General features: G+C 41.0%; 1 protein-coding gene and 1 pseudogene across 6 annotated transcripts in view; one reads left to right on the top strand and one right to left on the bottom strand.

Annotated features, from left to right (window-relative positions):
- Positions 1–19,343, bottom strand: part of KCTD20 (potassium channel tetramerization domain containing 20) — a 39,941-nt gene extending 20,598 nt beyond the window's left edge. For 2 of the 6 annotated variants that reach the window (XM_055330059.1, XM_055330064.1), the window contains exon 1: positions 19,237–19,336. The gene's annotated coding sequence lies outside the window, so the exon portion shown is untranslated. Of the gene's footprint in view, positions 1–18,983; positions 19,198–19,236 lie in introns of those variants that run through there. The other 4 variants (XM_055330060.1, XM_055330061.1, XM_055330058.1 and 1 more) reach the window with 4 other exon arrangements.
- On the top strand, positions 14,305–21,562 carry LOC129512822 (proteasome subunit alpha type-1-like; annotated as a pseudogene).
- The last annotated feature ends 448 nt before the right edge of the window (positions 21,563–22,010 follow it).

The following is a 22,010-nucleotide window of genomic DNA, read 5'->3' as shown; positions in this document are numbered from 1 at the left end:
AAATAGAGGAAGATATCTGCCGTTACCAAGTCAGACAAACCTGTCTCAAACAGGATGCATGGAAAAGCTCTCAAAAATCATGAGACAACATACAAAAGACACGAGATAAACTTGGAGATGTGTCAATTTCTCTTATACAACTGCTCAGTACTTACTTAGCTCTCTAAGCACATCATGCTCATCCTCCACTTCTGAATGTTTGTTTATGTTCTGACTATTGTCTGGTTCTGACTTGAGCCACCTTTCTCTTTTTTTTTAAACATGTCTTCTTTTTCTTTTTTTTTTAAGATTTTATTTATTTATTCACAAGAGACACAGAGAGAGAGAGAGGCAGAGGGAGAAGCAGGCTCCATGCAGGGAGCCCGATGTGGGACTCGATCCCGGGTCTCCAGGATCACACTCTGGGCTGAAGGTGGCGCTAAACCGCTGAGCCACCTGGGCTGCTCGCCTTTCTCATTTGGATTCAGTAAGACAACACCCTGTACTATTTTTGGAATTCCACATAGTATTTTTTGCCTCAGTTGCCTAACTTTTCCTTACATTTTTTTTCTGCAATGCATAACATGTTTTATTAGTTTAGAATTACTGTGATAAGAACATTACATTTAATGGATAGCAGTTGTACACAGATTCCCTGTACCAGTTTGTTACCCAAACTGTAGCTTTGTTTGTAAAGATTTTATTTTGTAAGCAATCTCTATACCCAATGTGGGACTTAAACTCACAGCCCCAAGATCAAGAGTTGCATGCTCTACCAATTGAGCCTGCCTGGCACCCATTTGTTCCAACTTTTATTATAGGAAGTAAAACTTCACTTTACCTGAAAAGATTACTGCCATTAACTCATTCCAATGGAATATTAAAAATATGTGTGGGTGATTGAAACTATTAATACTAGAGTGATTTTGCTGTTTATTGTTGAGACAGTGTTTAGTCAAAAAAAATTTTTAAAGATTTATTTATTCATGAGAGCCACAGAGAGAGAGAGAGAGAGAGAGAGAGAGAGAGAGAGAGCGCAGAGACACAGGCAGAGGGAGAAGCAGTTTCCACGCAGGGAGCCCGACGCAGGACTTGATCCTGGGACTCCAGGATCACGCCCTGGGCCGAAAGCAGGGGCTAAACCACTGAGCCACCCAGGGATCCCCTAGTCAAATTTTTAATTCAAAAGTAAAACCTAAGTTTACTTCAACTATTTTAATATATATAAATACATTATATGCATCAAAGACAGATTATGCTGCCTAGGTTAATACTGTGCTATACCAGAAGACCTATTCTTCGCAGAGAAAGAACTCATGATACTGTACTTCTTACATACTGATCAAGGTGTATTCACATGCCCATCTTATAGACTCTCCTCATGAGCCTAATCAATCAATCCCTAGATCAGCTCTTTTCCCCTGCTTTATCTTTTCTTTCTACTTCTTCTCAAAGGACTGATGCTGTACAATGTTTTCCCACTTACCATACCATTTTTTTACAAAGTCTCAAATTAAGGGAAGCTGTATGTAACCGTACCCTATGCTGCTGCAAATGCTTGGAAACCAGGCTGCATAGTTTAGTTCTTGATTCCACCGCGTATTTGTTATGTGAATCTATGCACAGGACTAACGTCTCTGAGACTTAATTTTCTCAGCTGTAAATTAGTAATATCTATTTGGCTTTTTGTTTGTTTAAAAGATTTTATTTATGTATTCATGAGAGACACCCAGAGAGAGGCAGAGACACAGGCAGAGGAAGAAGGAGGATCCCTGCGGGGTGCCTGATGTGGGACTCGATCCCAGGACCCCGGGATCATGCCCTGGGCCAAAGGCAGATGCTCAACCACTGAGCCATCCAGGCGCCCCTTTGTCTTTTTTTGTTTGTTTAAAAGATTTTATTTATGTATTCATGAGAGACACCCAGAGAGAGGCAGAGACACAGGCGGAGGGAGAAGCAGGATCCCGGCAGGGAGCCTGAAGTAATATCTATTTGGAAGAAGGATTACGAATACTTCAGATCATGCACAATCTCTGGCATATGGTAAACACTGAAGAAACTGTTAGCTGTTACTATTCATATATTCAAATCTAGCTTCAAGATTTTCTTTTTGGCTTCAAGTTTATAAAAAAATCATATTTCAATCATACTCAAAAACATTTTTTAATCTTTGCTTTTTCTTTCTTGCATTACCCACCTACCATATCATCCCTCATCTCAACTCCAATACCAACAACCTTCTATTATCTCTGTGTATCTGTATTTTTTATTTTTTTTTAAGATTTTATTTTATTTATTCACGAGAGACACAGAGCGAGAGAGAGAGAGGCAGAGACACAGGCTGAGGAGAAGAAGGCTCCATGAAGGGAGCCTGACGTGGGACTTGATCCCAGGACTCCAGGATCACGCCCTGGGCCGCAGGCGGCGCTAAACCACTGTGCCACCGGGGCTGCTCTGTATCTGTATTTTTTAATGTTAAGAATAACTACTGGATTCTGAATATGTTCGTCTGCAGAGATAATAAAATTTAGTTATGGGGCAGCCCTGGTGGCGTAGCGGTTTAGCGTTGCCTGCAGCCCGGGGTGTGATCCTGGAGACCTGGGATCAGGTCCCACGTCGGGCTCCCTGCATGGAGCCTGCTTTTCTCTCTGCCTGTGTCTCTGCCTCTCTCTCTCTCTCTCTGTGACTATCATAAATTAAAAAAAAATTTAAAAAAAATTTAGTTATGATACCACTGTTAAGTCTTAATTTCAAACATTTACTGATAAGACATGTTATTTCTGTAAACCAAACCTGTAATTTTAGACCTAAAAACTACACAGCTTTCTTTTTTTGAAAGTAGGCTCCATGGCCAATGTGGGGTTTGAACTAATGACCCTGAGACCAAGAGTTGTGTTATCTACCAACTGAGCCAGTCAAGTGCCCCAAAATTACACAGCCTTCTAATGAATCTTTTGTCTTGACTAAAAACTTTTATCAGCTATGTTTCTTTTTTAAGCTCTCAAAATGTGAGAAGTTTCTGGTAATCTCTTCAGATTATCTACCTATTAGTCAACATATATATATGTTACCTATTGTCAGCAGATTATCTACCTATTAGTCAACATATATATATGTTACCTATTGTCAGCATATATTTACCAAACATCTACTTTGTGGAACATACATAATATTGTGTGCCAGCAATGAGGGACACAAAGTATTGAGTAACAACTTCAGGGTTGGGCTGTTTAGGTGGGGATATGTGAAAAAGATAAATAAAGTAATATATACAGAATAAGTGGTTCTAAAAACACCAGTTCGATTCTCAGGTCTATCCTCCCACAGTAGTTGCCATAGGCTCACAGTGGGATCCAGCAGTTTGTAATTTTTTTTAAAAAAAGTCAACTTCTCAGGCAGCTCCCATGTGCATTTAGTTTTGGGGATCATAAGAGAAACGTAAAAGTCATCAAAATTTATACGAGAGGGATCCCTGGGTGGCGCAGTGGTTTGGCACCTGCCTTTGGCCCAGGGCGTGATCCTGGAGACCCGGGATCGAATCCCATGTCGGGCTCCTGGTGCATGGAGCCTGCTTCTCCCTCTGCCTGTGTCTCTGCCTCTCTCTCTCTCTCTCTCTCTCTCTATCATAAATAAAAATAAATAAAAAATAAAATAAAATAAAATAAAAAATTAAATTAAATTAAATTAAAAAATAAAATAAAATCTTTAAAAAAATCACCTCGAGCTAGTGTGGCTAGGAAAACAAAGTCTTCATCAGAAAAAAATCTGTGCTGGGCTCTGAAGATAAGATTTTTTTCTCCCCAATTTTTTATTTTGAAACTTTTCAAATCTACAGGAAAATGGAAAAATCATTACAATCAGTACCGTCATATGTACCCCTCAGACTTACCAGTGATCATCCTGTCTTATTTGTCTGTGCTTATGCTTCCTCCTCTGCCACAATTTTCCAAATCACCTGTTAGGTATCACACTTGATAATCCTAATACTTCAGTATACATAGTCTAAGAATCACAACATTCTCCTACAAAACGCTACAGTACCATTTTCATCTAAGAAAGTGAACAATTTTATAATCTCAACATATAATCTATAATCAAATTTATTAATTTGGCTTCATATTTTCTTTTACAGCCTTTTTGGGGATCCATAATTCAATCAAGGCCCATTCCTTGCATTTGGTTGTTCTGAATCTTTTAATCTTGCATATTCTCTCCCTCCATTTAAAAAAAATGAAATTGACATTTTACTTATTTTTAATTTATTTTACAGAGAGAGCTGAAAGAGAGTACAGAGAGGGAGAGAAGTAGACTTCTCACTGAGCACTCTATAGGGAGTACAGGGCTCCATCTCAAAATCTCATGACCTGGGCCAAAATGAAGAGTTGGAAGCTCAACTGATAACCACCTAGGCACCCCTGAAATTGACATTTTAAAAGAGTCTAGGTCAGTTCCAACATACTGGATCTGATTGTTTCCAAATGAGTAAAAAATTTTGCGTCTAAACTAGAATACAACATAGATGGCAGTTTTATCCTTCCAAACACCATTACATTAGGGGCACATAATGCCAGGTTACCCCACTACAGGAGATAAGTTTGATGACTCAGCTAAATGGTGACTCTATATCTCTCTCCATTGTAAAGAGAGAAGTTAATAATCTTACCCTGCGGTTTTGGCAATCTACTGAGGATTCTTGCCTGCATCAGTTATTACATTTCAGACCGTAAAATGATGGCTTTCTAATTGTGTAATTCTTCCTACATCTACAATATAGCAGTATTCCATGAAGTAGAACTATTTTTTCACCCTTCCCTTATTTCTCCTTAAGTATCATTGTGAACTCATTTGTTTCAATCTAGTATAATAATCCATTACCATAACTTTTTTTTCAAATTGTCCCCAATTTTTGGTTCAAACTATTCCAAATATTGCCAGTGGGATTCTCTTCAAGTTATCATCTGTGTCATTTTCACACAATTCTATTTGCTTTTGAGGCTATTTGTTGACATAAGATTTCTCTAAGCTCACCTTTTGCCATCTCTGCCCCAGACCTGGAATCAGTCACTTCTCCCTGGAGCCTTTATTCCTTCTAGTGGGCAATGGCATTTATAAATCAAGATCTGAGCACTAGCTGTCCTCATAGTTACAGGAGTGTCACTACTTCTAAGCTATTTTAATAGACAAACTTTGTGACTTTTTTTTTTAACAATTATGAGTTTATACTGATATTTTCTTTTTAAAAATTTTTTATTTATTTGAGAGAGAGAGAGTACAATGGGAGGGAGGAGGAGGAGAGGAAGAAGCAGACTCCCTGCTGAGCAAGGAGTCCAAAGCAGGGCTTGATTCTAGGACCTTGAGATCATGACTTGAGCCAAAGGCACTTAACCAACTGAGCCACCCAGGTCCCCCTATACTGGTATTTTCAACTCTAATTCAACACTATAGTTTTTCCGCATATATCTTTTCCCTCACAATGAAAATCTTGGTTCATAAACTAGTTTCAAATTTATAACACCTAGGGACACCTGGGTGGTTCAGTGGTTTAATGCCTGCCTTCAGCCCAGGGTGTGATCCTGGGGTCCTGGGATCGAGTCTTGCATCAGGCTCCCTGCATGGAGCCTGCTTCTCCTTCTGCCTGTGTCTCTGCCTCTCTGTGTCTCTCATGAATAAAAAGTAAAATATTTTTTTAAAAAAACAAAATTATAACATCTATATTATTACTTACAATAAAGAATATACTAAATTTTAAGTACATATTAGGGGGCAGCTCTTTTTGTCCTTAAAGTATACCCTACTAGGGATGTACTATCAGTATGCTATGTTCAATTTATTTTTCCTCTATATATCCTCCTGTAGGTTAGGTTCATTTCTCTTTATACTTACTAAGTAAAACCTTTACATGGTTCAAAAGTTCAGGTGTTGTGGGGCACCTAGGTGGCTTAGTCATGTGGGCATCTGACTTTTGATTTCAGTTCAGGTCCTGGTCTTGGGGGCATGAGATGGAGCCCTATGTGGGGCTCTGAGCTCAGCAGAAAGTCTGCTTGAGATTCTCTGTCTCCCTCACCCTCTGCCTCCATACCTGCAGAATAAATGGGTGAATCGTAATTAAAAAAAAAAAAAAAAAAAAAAAAGAATGCTCAGAAGTATCTTTCCCTTCCCTTTTCCCTCCAATCTTTCCCCATCTATTCCCCACAACCAGTTTTATTAATTTATTTACCCTTCATATTTCTTTTTGAAGAAATAAGCATAAAATGTGTATATACAGATAGATTCAAAATTCCTTTTTCTTATACAGAAGATGGAATGCTATATCTAATCCTATCTTTGGCTATTTTTACTAAACTGGAATTTACGCCAAAAGAGTGATTAGAAACCACCCTCATTCTCTTTATTACTATGTAATACTCCACTCTGTGGATGTTAACATGTAGAACTTTGATAGAGAAAAGAAGAAAGAGCATGCTAGATAGCGTATACGGCATATAACAGGCAGGAAAGTAAGAGTGAACAAGGCTTTATTACTATATATAAGGGGGGTGGGGTAGAAGACCAATCAGGCTAGAGTAAAGGGTTAATGCAAAAGGATGGGAGAAACCAGGGTCGTCATCGTATCATACAACTCCAGGAAACCCCATGTATACCATCATCTAAGGAACTGTACAATGTATAATTTAGATGAGTATACACAACAGTCCTGGGGGCAGCTTATGGAGGCCTTGAATTACAAAGTAAAACAGTTAGAATTTTGTCCTATAGCCAACATTTTTACATATAGAAAGTTCATATTCAGGTGCATGGGTGGCTCAGTCAGTAAAGTGTCTTGACTTCAGCTCAGGTCATGATCCCGGGGTCCTGGGATCAAGCCCTGCATTGCATCATCGTAATCTCTGCTCATTCGGGAGCCTGCTTCTCCCTCTCCCACGCCCCCTGCTTGTGCTGTCAAATAAATAATAAAATCTTTAAAAAAAAAAGGTTCATGTTCAAAATGTTTGAAGATGAATGCTTCAAGATAAATACAGCCACAGACAGACTGGAATAATTAAAAGAAGAGGCTATTAGAACTGTCCAAGAGTGAAGTAATAGGATCTCAATGGGTTAATGGCAAGAAGGGTAGTACGTAAGACATAGTCCTGCCTACATTCAAAGAGCTTATAGGGGATCCCTGGGTGGCGCAGAGGTTTGGCGCCTGCCTTTAGACCAGGGCGCGATCCTGGAGACCCAGGATCGAATCCCACGTCGGGCTCCCGGTGCATGGAGCCTGCTTCTCCCTCTGCCTGTGTCTCTGCCTCTCTCTCTTTCTGTGTGACTATCAAAAAAAAAAAAAAAAAAACCAACAACAAAGAAAAGAGCTTATAGTCTAGTTGTTAAGAAAACTCAAAACACAAGAGTTACATAATACAGAAAAGTAATATTTCGGAAAAAGAGACCTTAGGGTGATTTCCAGTAGTTCTCAAGTCTAGTTGATAATCAGTATCACTCAGAAGAACTGGTTAAAAACATATTCTTGGGCTCCATTCCGCAAAGATTCTGATTCAGTAAGTTTGGGGTAGGATCTGAGAATGAATGTTTAGGGGATCCCTGGGTGGCTCAGCGGTTTAGCACCTGCCTTCAGCCCAGGGCATAATCTTGGAGTTGCAGGATCGAGTCCCACATCTGGCTCCCTGTGTGGAGCCTGCTTCTCCCTCTGCCTGTGTCTCTGCCTCTCTCTCTCTGTGTCTCTCATGAATAAATAAATAAAACCTTTAAAAAAAAAGAGAGAGAGAGAGAATGAATTTTTAATTTTTTTTGTTTTATTTATTTATGATAGGCACACAGTGAGAGAGAGAGAGGCAGAGACATAGGCAGAGGGAGAAGCAGGCTCCATACACTGGGAGCCCGACGTGGGATTCGATCCCGGGTCTCCAGGATCGCGCCCTGGGCCAAAGGCAGGCGCTAAACCGCTGCGCCACCCAGGGATCCCAGAATGAATTTTTAATAAGCTCCTCAGGTGATCCTGTAGACTGACGATGTTTAGGAACAAATGATTTAGTATAACTTTTCATTTCATGGATGAGAGACTGAATCACAGCAATATTCTTTTTACAGAATATTCTAGGAGACTTACAATCTTGGGATAGAGAGGCCTTTTTAATTTTTTTTTAAAGATTTTATTTATTCATTTGAGAGAGTGTGAGTGCGGTAGCAGAAAAGAGGGAGGGGCAGATGAAGAGGGAGAAGGAGACTCCCTGCCTTACAGGGAGCACAACACAGGGCCTGATCCCAGAGATCATGACCTGAGCAGAAGGCAGACATTTTAACACATTGAGCCACCCAGGCGCCCCAAGAGAGGCCTTTTTAATCAGGACCCAAAAGCTAAAAGAAAAAAGACATATTTGACTCCAAAACTCCCCCCCCCCAAAACAAAAAACTAAAAATTTTTGTATGACAAGGGATGCTATAAAAACAGATTTGAAAAATGTATTTGCAACAGGCTACACAGAGTTATTATCACAATATTCAGTGAGGGCTTATGAGAATGCTTGACACTAACCTAACAGAAAAACGGGCAAAGGATGGAAAAAGAAACTCACCCAAAAGAGAGATGGTGAAAATATATTAATAGCCTACAAAATAGAATTTAAGGCAAAAAACAAGTTGGGGAAGGCATAAAATTCAAAGATGTCTATTGGCACAACCACCTCTGTTCCTCATTTTTTTCTATCTTGGAAGAAAGCCACAATGAGAGAAGAGATGCGAGAGAAGGGACATTCCAATTCCACAGAAAGGCTGGAGCTCTAATTCCACTTCCCCTTTCTTTCCTTCTTCCCTATGAATTGCTGAGGACAGGCTAAAAGGCTGGCAGATAAAAGCACAATGACAGTAGTGAAAGATCATAATTGCTTGGACACTATTTCTTGTCTTTTCTACTTGACATTCCCAATTTACTGCCTCTAGTACTTTTTGTGATTACTTATGTCCAAGAACAGGTTTTGTTCACAGAGACTATATTATAATTACTTGGATTTAAATTAAGATTTAAGACCTTGTGTTCAATTTAAAACTAAGATTGCCCTTAATCAGTTTCTTTTACACATTTTTCAAATTAATTAAAAAACTACTGTACTTGAAACAAAAAGATTTAAACAATACAATAAAAACTTTTATACTTACCACGCAGTTTAAAACAAAAAACATGATAATATAGTTGAATCCTCTATAACCACTATCCTAAGTTTGGTATTTCTTTTTTTAGGATTTTATTTATTTGACAGAGAGAGAGAGAACACAAGTAGGCAGAGCAGCAGGCAGAGGGAGAGGGAGAGGAGCAGGCTCCCCGCTAAGCAGGGATTTCCCCACATGGGGCTCAATCCCAGGATCCTGGGATCATGACCTGAGTGAAAGGCAGACCTTAACTGACTGAACCACCCACGTGCCCCTAAGTTTGGTATTTCTATCAAATATTTCAAACCATACCTATAGTCTTAATATATTCTCTTTTCTTGTTTTAGCACTTCAATTGCATACCAAACAAATCTTTAAGCAATGAAAAGAAACTCTGGTAGATCCTAAAAAAAGTTAAACTGATGAATCTAGTGTATCTCAAGAAGTTCTTAAATATTGCAACTCTTTCAAACAGCAAAGTTATCTTACATCCTTAAACTAGTAATCACAACTAAAGCCCAGCTAATTACTCAAGAACACATTCTACATTACAATCACAAATGAATCAGCTGAGATTGTTCAATATGTCAAATTACTGCAAATCCTACATCTTAAGTACAGATGGCCATAAACTTTATTCACACATATCATGTGCCACATATGGTTCTAAGTACTTTATAAATGTTAAAACTTTACAAAGTAGGTGCCATTATTACCCTCATTTTATAGGTGAGGAAACAGAGGAAGAAAGAGGTTAAGGAAAGTTCCCAGTCACACAGCTAATAAATAGTGGAGCTAAGCTTCAAACCCAGGCTTCTGGCTTCACTATCAATGTTACCCATCATGCTGTGTTATAGGTCTGATTTACCTCACAATTTCTACTTAAGTCGCAGAGGTTTGGAGATATAATTTCAAGCCCAAGATCTGTAGCCTGGGCACACAGCTTTTCTGTGCCAATAATGGGCATACTCAGCACCTTTTTGGTTTAAATAGTTGCTATAAGAGGATTTCTAAATCAATTAACTCCATGTGGAGGGTCGATTTTACAATGTGAATTCCGAGTTCAAAGATCTTACCTAATTCTGCTTCAACTTTCAACTTTATTACCTAAAAAACTGTGTAGATGAAAATTTATAATTTCCACACAGCTGTTTCGATCTTTTTTTTTTTTAATTTTATTTATTTATGATAGTCACAGAGAGAGAGAGAGAGAGGCAGAGACACAGGCAGAGGGAGAAGCAGGCTCCATGCACCGGGAGCCTGACATGGGATTCGATCCCGGGTCTCCAGGATCGTGCCCTGGGCCAAAGGCAGGCGCCAAACCGCTGCGCCACCCAGGGATCCCTGATTCGATCTTTTGATTGGATTCAACTAGTTCTATTCATGTTAGTGACAACATTATGCTAAGAACAACCTAAGGCACATAATAGACCAGGCAAAGCTTATGACTACTAAGAAGCCAGTCAATATATTATATAATCTCCAGGATGATGTTCCTAATGTCCAAGACACTCTTCTGCTTGTTAAAAACCTGAAAACCGGGATCCCTGGGTGGCGCAGCGGTTTGGCGCCTGCCTTTGGCCCAGGGCGCGATCCTGGAGACCCGGGATCGAATCCCACATCGGGCTCCCGGTGCATGGAGCCTGCTTCTCCCTCTGCCTGTGTCTCTGCCTCTCTCTCTCTCTGTGACTATCATAAATAAATAAAAATTTAAAAAAAAAAAAAAAAAAAAAGCTTTAAAAAAAAAAAAAAACCTGAAAACCTTTAAAGGAAGAGATACACAAAGATTACTTTGGCAAACTTCCAGGAAATCTCCAAGGGATATACTATTAGTAATAGTGTCTTAAAAAGTATAGTGCAAGGCAGTGCAATTAAAAAATTTAAAAATGGGGCACCTGGATGACTCAACGGTTGACCATCGGCCTTTGGCTCAGGTCATGATCCTGGGGTCCTGGGATCGAGTTCTGCACCAGGCAACCTGCAGTGAGACTCCTTCTCCCTCTGACTACGTGTCTGCCTCTCTGTGTGTCTCACATGAATAAGTAAATAAAATCTTAAAAAAAAAAAAAAAGTACTAGTTAACATAGCAGGCCATTTTAGAAAAAAAAGATGAAGCTAGATGTACGTATGGCAAGAAAGATCTGAAGGTCTCTGGAGACAGATCCATGGATCAGTACTGTAGCTACAGAAGATGCTGAAAATTTTGGAGACAATCCAAAAATCACTGTCAGAAGATGCTTGCTTCAAGGACCAGTACCATTAGTGTCAAAAGTTTCCACTGAATTCTTAGCAGAAATGAGGACAATGCAATATACACATAAACAGACAAGTCATTCCAGTTCAAAGACACTGGACATTGATGGAGACATCATCAATCTAATAATAACAGCTTTGTAGGAAAAAGAAGTACTACTGTATTAGATATATACATGATTTTAAGATACCCCATAATTCCAAAAATATTAAAATGTTAACTAAAGAATTATGGTATAGGTTAGTGTAGTGCTTTCTTGGGAAGAAAGCTTTGTACCTAAATTATACCTTTCTTTTTTGATATTAAATGTCTTTTCTTTTATGAAATAATGGTAACAGAAAATGATGGCCAGGTTTGTTTTTTTTTTTTGGTTTTGTTTTTTTTAATGTGCTAAGATACTGGCAAGTTTATGATAGGCTCCCAATTTCCTCCCCCACAATTTTACCAATCATGAATCTCAAAAAAATCTGGACTCCAATAACCTCCCACCTAGGACTACAAAAACACTTCTACTAGTTTAGTCCAGCCTACTTAAAAACATTCAAAAATAAAGAGTCTCTTGTTTTGCTCATTCACTCAATCGTTGAATAGCAATCCTTGGGGGAAAATTTCTTTTTCGAGTTGAACCCAAGTTTGCCTTCCTCCCCAGATCCACCATAACTTCCATGTTTGGTTTTAGTCCTATCCCCTAGAATAATACATCCTTCAGAAAAATGGGCAAAACAGAAAAAGACAATTGCTTGAAGGCATCAGACAAGTGAAGTAGCCAAGTCTTGAAGACTGGAGAGAAGCTATGATGGTCAGTTTCATATGTAAACTTGCTTAAGTTACAGTCACAGTTCAAACACTAATCTAGGTGTTACTGTGAAAGTGTGGTAGATGTGATTAAAAGTCTATAATCACTTTAATTAAGGAAGGTTATTTTAGATATTCTGAGTGGGCCTGATCCAGTCAATTGAAAGGCTCTAAGAGCAGAACTAAGGTTTCTCTATTAAGAAAGAAAAAATTCACCTTTGGACTATAGCTTCAACTCCTGTCCAGAGTTCCAACCTGCCCTTCCTGATGGTCTAGTCCAGCCCCCACGATTCTATAAGCCAACTCCCTATGATAAATATCTTAACATATATAATATAGGTGTGTATATTTATAGATAGAAGATACATATATTATCATATACATACACACAGAATCATAATCCATAATTAAAACCTTTCCATAAAGAAAACTCCAGGACCAAATGGCTTGGCTAGCAAATTTTTCCACATCTTTAAGGAAGAAATTACATCAATCTTATACAAACTCTTTCTGAAAATAGAAAAAGGAGGAATATTTCCCCAGTTAATTTTCTGAGATTATTTTCTCTCATAAACATAAGCACAAAAATCCTAAACATTATTAAAAAACCAAAGGGGTAACACATTATGAGGAAAGTTGGTTTAACAGACTAAAAAAAATCAATATAATTTATAATACAATTCACAAAGACTAAAAAGAAATAAGTTTTATATTATGACTAAAGTAGCATGGAACAATACTGATTGAAAAAAGCAGATTGAAATATTCATAGAAAAAAGTTTGATAATATTAATTATTCTCCATTGTAGGCTTATCATGTGTGTTTAATTGTATTTTATTTTAAAGATTTTATTCATTTATTTGAAAGAGCGAGAGACATCATGAGCAGGGGGAGAGGCAGAAGCAGACTCCCCACTGATCAGGAAGCCTGATGTGGGGCTCCATCCCAGGATTCTGGAATCATAACAGGAGCTGAAGGCAGATGTTTAACCAACTGAGCCACTCAGGCACCCCATTAAATTGTATTTTATTGAATATTCTGAAGTCCCTAAAATAAAAGTGTTATTACTTTTAAAATGGGAAAAAAGGGGCAGCCCCAGTGGCTCAGCAGTTTAGTGCTGCCTTCAGCCCAGGGTGTGATCCTGGAGACCTGAGATCAAGTCCCATCTCCGGCTCCCTGCTTGGAGCCTGCTTCTCCCTCTGCCCGTGTCTCTGCCCCCCGCCCCCCTGTGTGTCTTTCATGAGTGAATGAATAAAATCTTAAAAAAAAGGGGGGGGGGAGGAAAATGTATCTTAAAACAAGAGAACTCTTCAAGAAAATGTTAGAACTTTTTTTCAAAAAAAAAAAAAAAAAAAAAAGAACTTTTTTTTTTTCTTAGAAAAGGCTTAGGGCAGCCCCAGTGGTGTAGTAGTTTAATGCCGCCTTCAGCCCGGGGTGTGATCCTGGAGCCCTGGGATGGAGTCCCATGTTGGACTCCCTGCATGGAGCCTACTTCTCTCTCTGCCTGTGTCTATGCCTCTCTCTCTCTCTCTCTCTCTCATGAATAAATAAATAAAATCTTTTAAAAAAAAGAAAAAAGGCTTAAAACAGTTTAAGAACAAATTTTAAAAGTTTAAAAAAATTAATACATAAGAGATTTTGAAATTCTTCCATTTAGATGAAAGAAATATGCTTACCAAATAAATTAGGAATTTATTAGATTAAATATATGGAATAGTTTCTCAAGCAGATTCTTGCTTTAAGTTCAAATGCAGGGGCACCTGGGTGGCTCGGTGGTTGAGCATCTGCCTTTGGCTCAGGGCGTGATCCTGGGGTCCTGGGATGGAGCCCTGCAACAGGCTCCCCAAAGGGAGCCTGCTTCTCCCTCTACCTATGGCTCTGCCTCTCTCTGTGTCTCTCATGAATAAATAAATTTTTTTAAAATATCCAAACACGGGACACCTGGGCAGTTAAACTGCCTGCCTTTGGCCCAGGGGAGTTCCACATCGGGCTCCCTGCATGGAGCCAGCTTCTCCTTCTGCTGCCCCCCCTTCTCTCTCTGTTCTCTCATAAATAAATCTTTAAAAAAAAAAATCCAAACGCAGTGACTTAATGCAGAGGCATGATGTGTTTCTTAGGGTACTCGACAGCAAGCATGGTTCTAAGTAAAAGATGGAAGGTAAGATAGGGCAGGCATGGGGATAAAGGATGTTGCTTGAGACCTAGGGCACTCAACAATAAGGGCAATGGAACATTCAGATTAGCTGGCACAGAATTTCCTAAATAAAAATAAAAAACAAATTTTCCTAAAAAAAAATAAAATTTTCTAAATAAAAAATTTTTTTTAAAATTCCCTAAACAGACTGTTATAAGCTAAACTGTGTTCCCTTCAACATTTGTATGTTGAAGTCCCAACTCCTAAATTCTCAGTGGGACTGTTTGGAAATAAGGACTTTAAAAGAGGTAATTAAGGTTAAATGAAGTCATTAGAGCAGGCCCTAATCTAATAGGATTTTTAAGAAAAGGAAGTGAGGACATAGACAAAGCAAAGAGGCCTCAGAAGAAACCAATCCTGCCAACATCTTGATCTCAGACCTCCAGCCTTCAGAATTGTAGGAAAATAAATTTCTGTTAGTTAACAGTGATACTTTTTTTTTTATGGCAGCCCTAGCAAACTAATATAACAGATACAACTGCAAAAAATTAAATTTCAGGCTCTACCACCAAAAAAGAGATGTAGGACAAACACATGGAAGGACTCTTATGTGGTTTTATGGTATGGACTGTGATCTTCCTATAGAACTGTAAATCACTAGCTGTTTTAAGGAAGTCAAACTTTCTTTTAAAAATCTTATCAATAATTTACTGCAACTTTCCTAATTTTAATAACTGTATATGCTATACAAATGTAAAATACTACTTAAATTCCATTTGTATTTGTTACTTCATCTGATTCGTACAACCTTCTCTATGAAACAAACAGAAACCAAACCCTCTGGTCCCAATTACAGATCTTTGCACTATACCCCAGTATTTTCCAAAATTTTAATAAGGCTCCCTCTGTTTTAGTAAGAACAGAGATAGTTTGTCTATATTTATCATAATGCCTTAGTAATTTAACAGTAGGAAGGACCATCTGAATCTAAAGAAAAGAGTATCTTGATTTAAAAAAAAAAAAAAAAAAGCCAACATTTCCTGAGAATTTACTGTGTCAGGCACAGTTCTAAGTACTTTATGTGAATTAACTTGACCCTAACAGCCCTCTGGGGTACGTAACTATGACAATCTCCGTTTCAGAGACATAGAAACGGAGGAGTACTTTATCCAGTTAGTAAATAAAGGAGCCAGGATTTGAACCCAGGAAAGGCTGGCCTCAATGCCCACATTCTGAACTACCACCCAATGAAGTATAATGAGGGCACTATTGAGCATAAATCTTAATAGCTTTGGGGGCATGCAGATTTAAGTTTGAACAGTGGCTCTGCCACTTACTAGGTGCATGACTTTGGACAAACTTAAGCTCTTTGTATCTTAGTTTCCTCAGCTATATAATGGAAATAAATAAAACAATGGATGTAGAAGCATTTAGTACATTAGCCCTTACCCCTCTAATTCTACTTTCATGAAGATACAAGGAGAATCCAACAATGTCTAATTTGGGGACTAAAAGCAAAAATATCAAAAGGTTCTCTTGGGGCTCAGTCACTGAAGTATCAAACTCTTGATTTTGGTTCACGTTGTGATCTCAGGGTCATGAGATAGAGCCCCATGTCCAGCTTCACACTGGGCATAGAGCATGATTAGGATTCTCTCTCTCCTCCCTTTGCCCCCATGCATGTGTATGTGCGTGTGCACTCACTCTCCAAGAACAAAACAAAAGCTTCTTTTTCCATCCATACTTCTTTCCTGCCTACATCTCAGAAATGCATTTGTATCCCATTAATCTTATTTCTCCTAAGAAAATATATTAAATCAGATTAGTAGTTAGATCAGTTTTATGTTCTGTCTTCCACAGAATACCTAATAACTTTGATATGGACAACAATATAGTTATGTAACAACCTCAAAACAATACGTACAGGGTCGCCTGGGTGGCTCAGCGGTTTAGCGTCTGCCTTCAGCCCAGGGGATGATCCCCGAGTCCCGGGATAGAGTCCCACATCGGGCTCCCTGTATGGAGCCTGCTTCTCCCTCTGCCTGTGTCACTCATGAATAAATAAAATCTTTAAAAACAAAACAAACAACAACATTCTGGACATTGGTCAAACACCTAATATTTAATAAAAATTCACCAAGGTACTCATCTTAACTTTTACTGAATTTTAAAAAAATTTTAAGTTCACAATGTCTCTTGGGATTACAAGGTATCTGCTTATTTAAACTTTTACTACCTATTTCATGCTTCAGAGTCCTTCAATCTCCTACATTTTCCTTCAATCTCTACTTTTCTAGAAAATACTGCTTTTGTAGTCATGTAGAAGTCTCTCCAGGGATCCCTGGGTGGTGCAGCGGTTTGGCGCCTGCCTTTGGCCCAGGGCGCGATCCTGGAGACCCGGGATCGAATCCCACATGGGGCTCCTGGTGCATGGAGCCTGCTTCTCCCTCTGCCTATGTCTCTGCGCCTCTCTCTCTCTCCCTCTGTGACTATCATAAAAAAAAAAAAAATTAGAAGTCTCTCCACTGTCATCTTCTTATAACTGAATTTCTTTCAACCTTTTCTTAAAGATTTTTATTTATTCATGAAAGACACACACACACACACACACACACACACACAGAGGCAAAGACACAGGCAGAGGGAGAAGCAGGCTCCATGCAGGGAGCCTGATGTGGGACTCCATCCGGGACTCCAGGATCACGCCCTGAGGCGAAGGCAGGTGCTCAACCGCTGAGCCACCCAGGGATCCCACTGAAGCATTTTTCTTAAGAAGATTTAACAGGAAGAACACTGGGTTAGGAGCCAGGCATCCTCACCTCTGCCATCTCATCTCCTAGATTCTTCATCTGAAAGACGAGAGGACTGCACCAGACACATTTGTAATAGGTTTCCTTATATCTCTAAGCCTCATATTTCCATGATTCTGAGTCTTCCTACTAGAAGTCATTCAACATTCCAAAGACTTCCCTCAACTTTTTACTCCAGTTAGCCAAGGAGAGGCAGGCATGTTCAGATTCTGGAGGAGAGGCAAGACAATAAATAGGAAGTCTGGGGCCACAGAAGGAAAAGATATGACATTTGTGAACCAACGGGAAAAGATTAATATAGAAAAAAAGATGTCAAAAACAAGAAAAGTCCAGCAGCCTATCTAACCTCACCCTTACATATCTATTTGAAGAGGAACTAGGAAATAGAAAAAGCTCTTAGCAGCAGACGTTATTCAGCTCTGGTTTCCATGTCAAGGGAGCAATGTGACTGTGTACCATCTTTGCAATGTTGTTGCTAAAGTGACCCCCTACAGGCTTTGCAACAAAATAGGGCATTACTAGGATATTCGGTGACTGTATTCAGCGAAACTGAAAGCTCTCATAAATGCTACCAGGACCGCTAGGTACCATGAAATCTGAGGACTCGAGTCCATGGGAATTACATAGCACTGGCTGCCCTGGTTCTAACGGGAAGACTGAGACTGAGTTAGGATGGGAAGATGTGACCTAATGGCACTGCTTAAATTCTGATGATACTGGAAGTACAGTACAGACTAACAGGCACAGGCCATCTCTAACCCACCGAGGCAAGATCAGAATATGTATAAAAGTCATTTCCTACCCTGGTGTCAGAGTCCAAGAAAGCACTAGCTCAAGGCCAGCTTCTTGGCTCATGGCTGGCTGGAGGGAAGGGGACAGTAAATCAACCAAGGGATGCGGGAGTTGGGCACTTCTGGAGATTCTCAGGCCAGCCCTATGGTGGTGTTTCTCAAAGTGTGGTATAACACACCAAGGAAGGGGGGTGCCTGCTTAAAATGCAGTTTCAGGGTCCCATCACAGATCTCTAGAATCAAACTGGCATTTTTTAAGGGGCAAACTTACGATTGAGAACTACTGCCCCAGAATGACAGGTGGGGATGGGGGTGGGGCAGCGATAGGCATTGAAGTGAGGTTCTTTTGCCTCTGGATTACATTGGACTACACCACTCTGTTTTGGGGACCACTACTGAAACCCCTCAATACCTGTTTCTCAGGTAACAGCTGCAGCTAAGTTGTCTAACAGCTCACAGGGGCCCAATGAAAGGGCTTGGAAAATGCTTTTTCGGGAACAGGTTAAACAGCTCCTCCAGGACCTTGTTTACCGGGTTTCGTTTGTTCACTGGTTTCTTGTTTACAAAATATGCCGGTTCAACCCAGGAATTTTTAGAAAGAATCACAAACTCCAAAATAGAAGAGGTCTGGGGTGTTTTTTTTTTTTTTTTTTTTTTGATAGTGCAGAACTAGGCTTGTAAACCCGAAGTCGCTGTCTACTATAAAAAAAAAAAAATAGGGTTTCACTTGAAAAAAAAAAAAAGAAAAAAAAGGAGCTCGCGGGTTAAGGCTCTGCCCAGCTCTGGTGCCCTCGGAGCCACTAACGAAAGGCAGTATCTGTGCGGGGCACGAAGGGCTCTGAAGCCGAGGTGGGGAGGCGAGCGAGAGCGCTCTCCGCTCCAGAGCCGGGCAAGAGGTCCGAGCAACTACCCGGCTTCTAAGGAGTTCCATTAACTGCCGGCAGAAAACGCGCCTGCAAAGGCGTAATCAACAGCCGCCCGGGGGTCGCCGTCGCTGCCGCGCGGGCGGGACGAAAACACCCCAGGCCTGCAGAAGCCCGACGAGTTACACCTCGCCCCCCAGCCCCGCGGCGTTTACCGTCTCCAAGCGAGGGGACAGCCCTCTCCCGGGTTCCTAGACTTCGGCCTCCGCACGCACACCCGCGCCCCACACGCAGCCGCGGACAAGCCTCCGCGCGATGACTACTCCCGCGGCCTTTCCACCGGGGCCCGAGCCGGCGGCGTCCGCACGAGCGGCGGCCGGAGGAGACGCCCCCGCCCTGACACAAAGGCAAAGTCCGGGCGCTGCCCACGGCCACACTCGCCCTTCCGGGCTCCGGGCCACCACTTACCTGACGCTCCCCGCCGCGCTCTCGCGCTCGGGCCCGAACCCGCCCAGGAGGCGCGCGCACACGTCGCCGCGAGGAGCCGCCGCCAGGAGCCGCCGTGCCGCAGCGGCGCGCCCCCCACCCCGGCCGGCGCGGCCACGCGGCTGAGTCACCCGGCGCTTCACGTTAAGAGTCCCCTCGGCGCGCGGGGCACGCCGGGAAGGCCGTCCGGGCCCGCCGCCTGGGGCGGCCGCTGATAGGTGCCCGCTCTCCTTGCCGCCCCGCCCACCGACCCCGGAGGACGCAGTGGCCCCTGCTCGGCTGGGTCGGAGTGGGGTCTGCGCTGTGGACGCCCGCTTTCAATTGTTAAAGGTAGAAAACGGAAAGTTAGGGCAGCCCGGGTGGCGCAGCGGTTTAGCGCCGCCTTTGGCCCGGGGCGTGATCCTGGGGTCCCGGGATCGAGTCCCACGTCAGGCTCCCTGCGTGGAGCCTGCTTCTCCCTCTGCCTGTGTCTCTGCGTGCCTCTCATGAATAAATAAAATCTTTAAAAAAAAAAGAAAACGGAAAGTTAGTAGTTACCTGAGTTGTAAAATAATCTCGTGCAGCCCCCGGGACAGCTAAGCTTAAAGAAGATTGGGAGCTTCGATCTCTCCGTGCGTTTGGGGAAGGGAGTAGGTAGGTAGGTAGAATAACGGAGCTCCTAAAACACGTGTTGCTTAGAAGCCCCTATCCTGGGTATGCATTCTGACCAAAGGAGGAAAAAAAAAAAAAAAACCAGCAACCTATATTTTTCTCAGATTTTGAGCTCATGAAATCACATGCTATGTATAGCAAACAAAGTTGAATTACAAGTCTAAAATAAACCGGAAGCGAATTATTGGAAAACTGGTTGTGTTACGAGTAAACTATTTCAACACTCGAAAAACATGAACACACGGTCCTTGTCCTATAACAGGAGCGCTGAAAATATGAAGGAAACGGTATCAGCCCTCATTGTCCTGATTTCTAGTGGCTTTTGTACTTTTAAAAGTTATAAAGTACTGATTATGCAGTTTTGTTTTAAAATAAAAATTAAATTAAAATAACAATTTTGAAAACTAGGGCACCTGGGTGGCGCCGAAGGTTAAGCGTGGGACACGGTGTGGGCTCAGGTTGGGACCTCAGGGTGGTGGGATAGAGCCGGCTAAGGGCTACTCTCTCTGCCCTTCCCTCCCCACCATTCTCTCATAAATAAAAATAAACTATTTAAAAAATAATGAGCGCGCTCCTGAAGCCGTCACCTCTGCCGGAGGCCGCAGCGGGACCCGCGCCGGAACCATGTGCGCAACCAGTATGACAATGACGTCACTGTTTGGAGCCCTCAGGGCAGGATTCATCAAATTGAATATGCAATGGAAGCTGTCAAACAAGATTCAGCCACAGTTGGTCTGAAATCAAAAACCTATGCAGTGTTGGTTGCATGGAAGAGAGCACAGTCAGAGCTTGCAGCTCATCAGAAGAAAATTCTTCATGTTGATAACCATATTGGTATCTCAATTGCGGGACTTACTGCTGATGCTAGACTGTTATGTAATTTTATGCGCCAGGAGTGTTTGGATTCCAGAGTTGTATTTGACAGACCTCTTGCTGGTCTCCTCTTGTATCTCTAATTGGAAGCAAGACCCAGATACCAACACAACGGTATGGCCTGTAGACCATATGGTGTTGGACTGCTTATTGCTGGTTATGATGATATGGGCCCTCACATTTTCCAAACGTGTCCATCTGCCAACTATTTTGACTGTAGAGCCATGTCCATTGGAGCCCGTTCTCAATCAGCTCGTACTTACTTGGAGAGACATATGTCTGGGTTTATGGAGTGCAATTTGAATGAACTGGTTAAACATGGTCTGCGTGCCTTAGGAGAGACACTTCCTGCAGAACAGGACCTAACTGCAAAGAATGTTTCCATTGGAATTGTTGGTAAAGACTTGGAGTTTACGATTTATGATGATGATGATGTATCTCCGTTCCTGGAAGGTCTTGAAGAAAGACCACAGAGAAAGGCACAGCCTGCTCAACCTGCTGACGAACCTGCAGAAAAGGCTGATGAACCAATGGAGCATTAAGTCACAAACCAGTCTATATGTGTATTATCAAATATGTAAGAATGCAGGAGCCCTTACTGATGACAGTAATCTATACTTTGAACCAAAAGATGCAGCGTGGTCTTCTGGTATGTTTTAGGTATCGGTCCAGATGTGTTTTTCCCAAGTAACTTGTCTGAACCATATAATGGTGTGCATTTTTCTTTGAGAGGGTCTATATAATCATTTTCTAGAAAGTATAGTTATCTGTACTAATGTTTTTATATGAAGAACATAGTGTCTTTGTGGGTTTTTTTTTTTTTTTTTGTCTTTGTGGTTTTAAAGACAACTGTGAAATAAAGTTGTTTCACCTGCCTGGGGAAAAAAAAATAATGAAATTGTTGAAAACCGTGTAAGTTAATAGCATGATTTCTTAAAATTCTGAGTCCAGTTTCTTTGTTAGAAAAGTCTCTAGGGGGCAGCCCCAGTGGCTCAGGGGTTTAGCGCTGCCTTTAGCCCAGGGCGTGATCCTGGGGTCCTGGGATTGAGTCCCATGTCGGGCTCCCTGTGTGGAGCCTGCTTCTCCCTCTGCCTGTGTCTCTGCCTCTCTCTGTATCTCTCATTAATAAATAAATAAATAAATAAATAAATAAATAAATAAATAAATAAATAAATAAATAAATCTTAAAAAAAGTCTCTAGAAATTTTTTTTTTTTTTTAGTCTCTAGAAAT

This window comes from Nyctereutes procyonoides, unplaced genomic scaffold (genome assembly GCF_905146905.1).
Source record: "Nyctereutes procyonoides isolate TBG_1078 unplaced genomic scaffold, NYPRO_anot_genome, whole genome shotgun sequence".
NCBI classification, from domain to species: Eukaryota; Metazoa; Chordata; class Mammalia; order Carnivora; family Canidae; genus Nyctereutes; species Nyctereutes procyonoides.
Note: the sequence above shows the minus strand (reverse complement) of the source record. Positions and strands in the feature narration are given on the sequence as shown.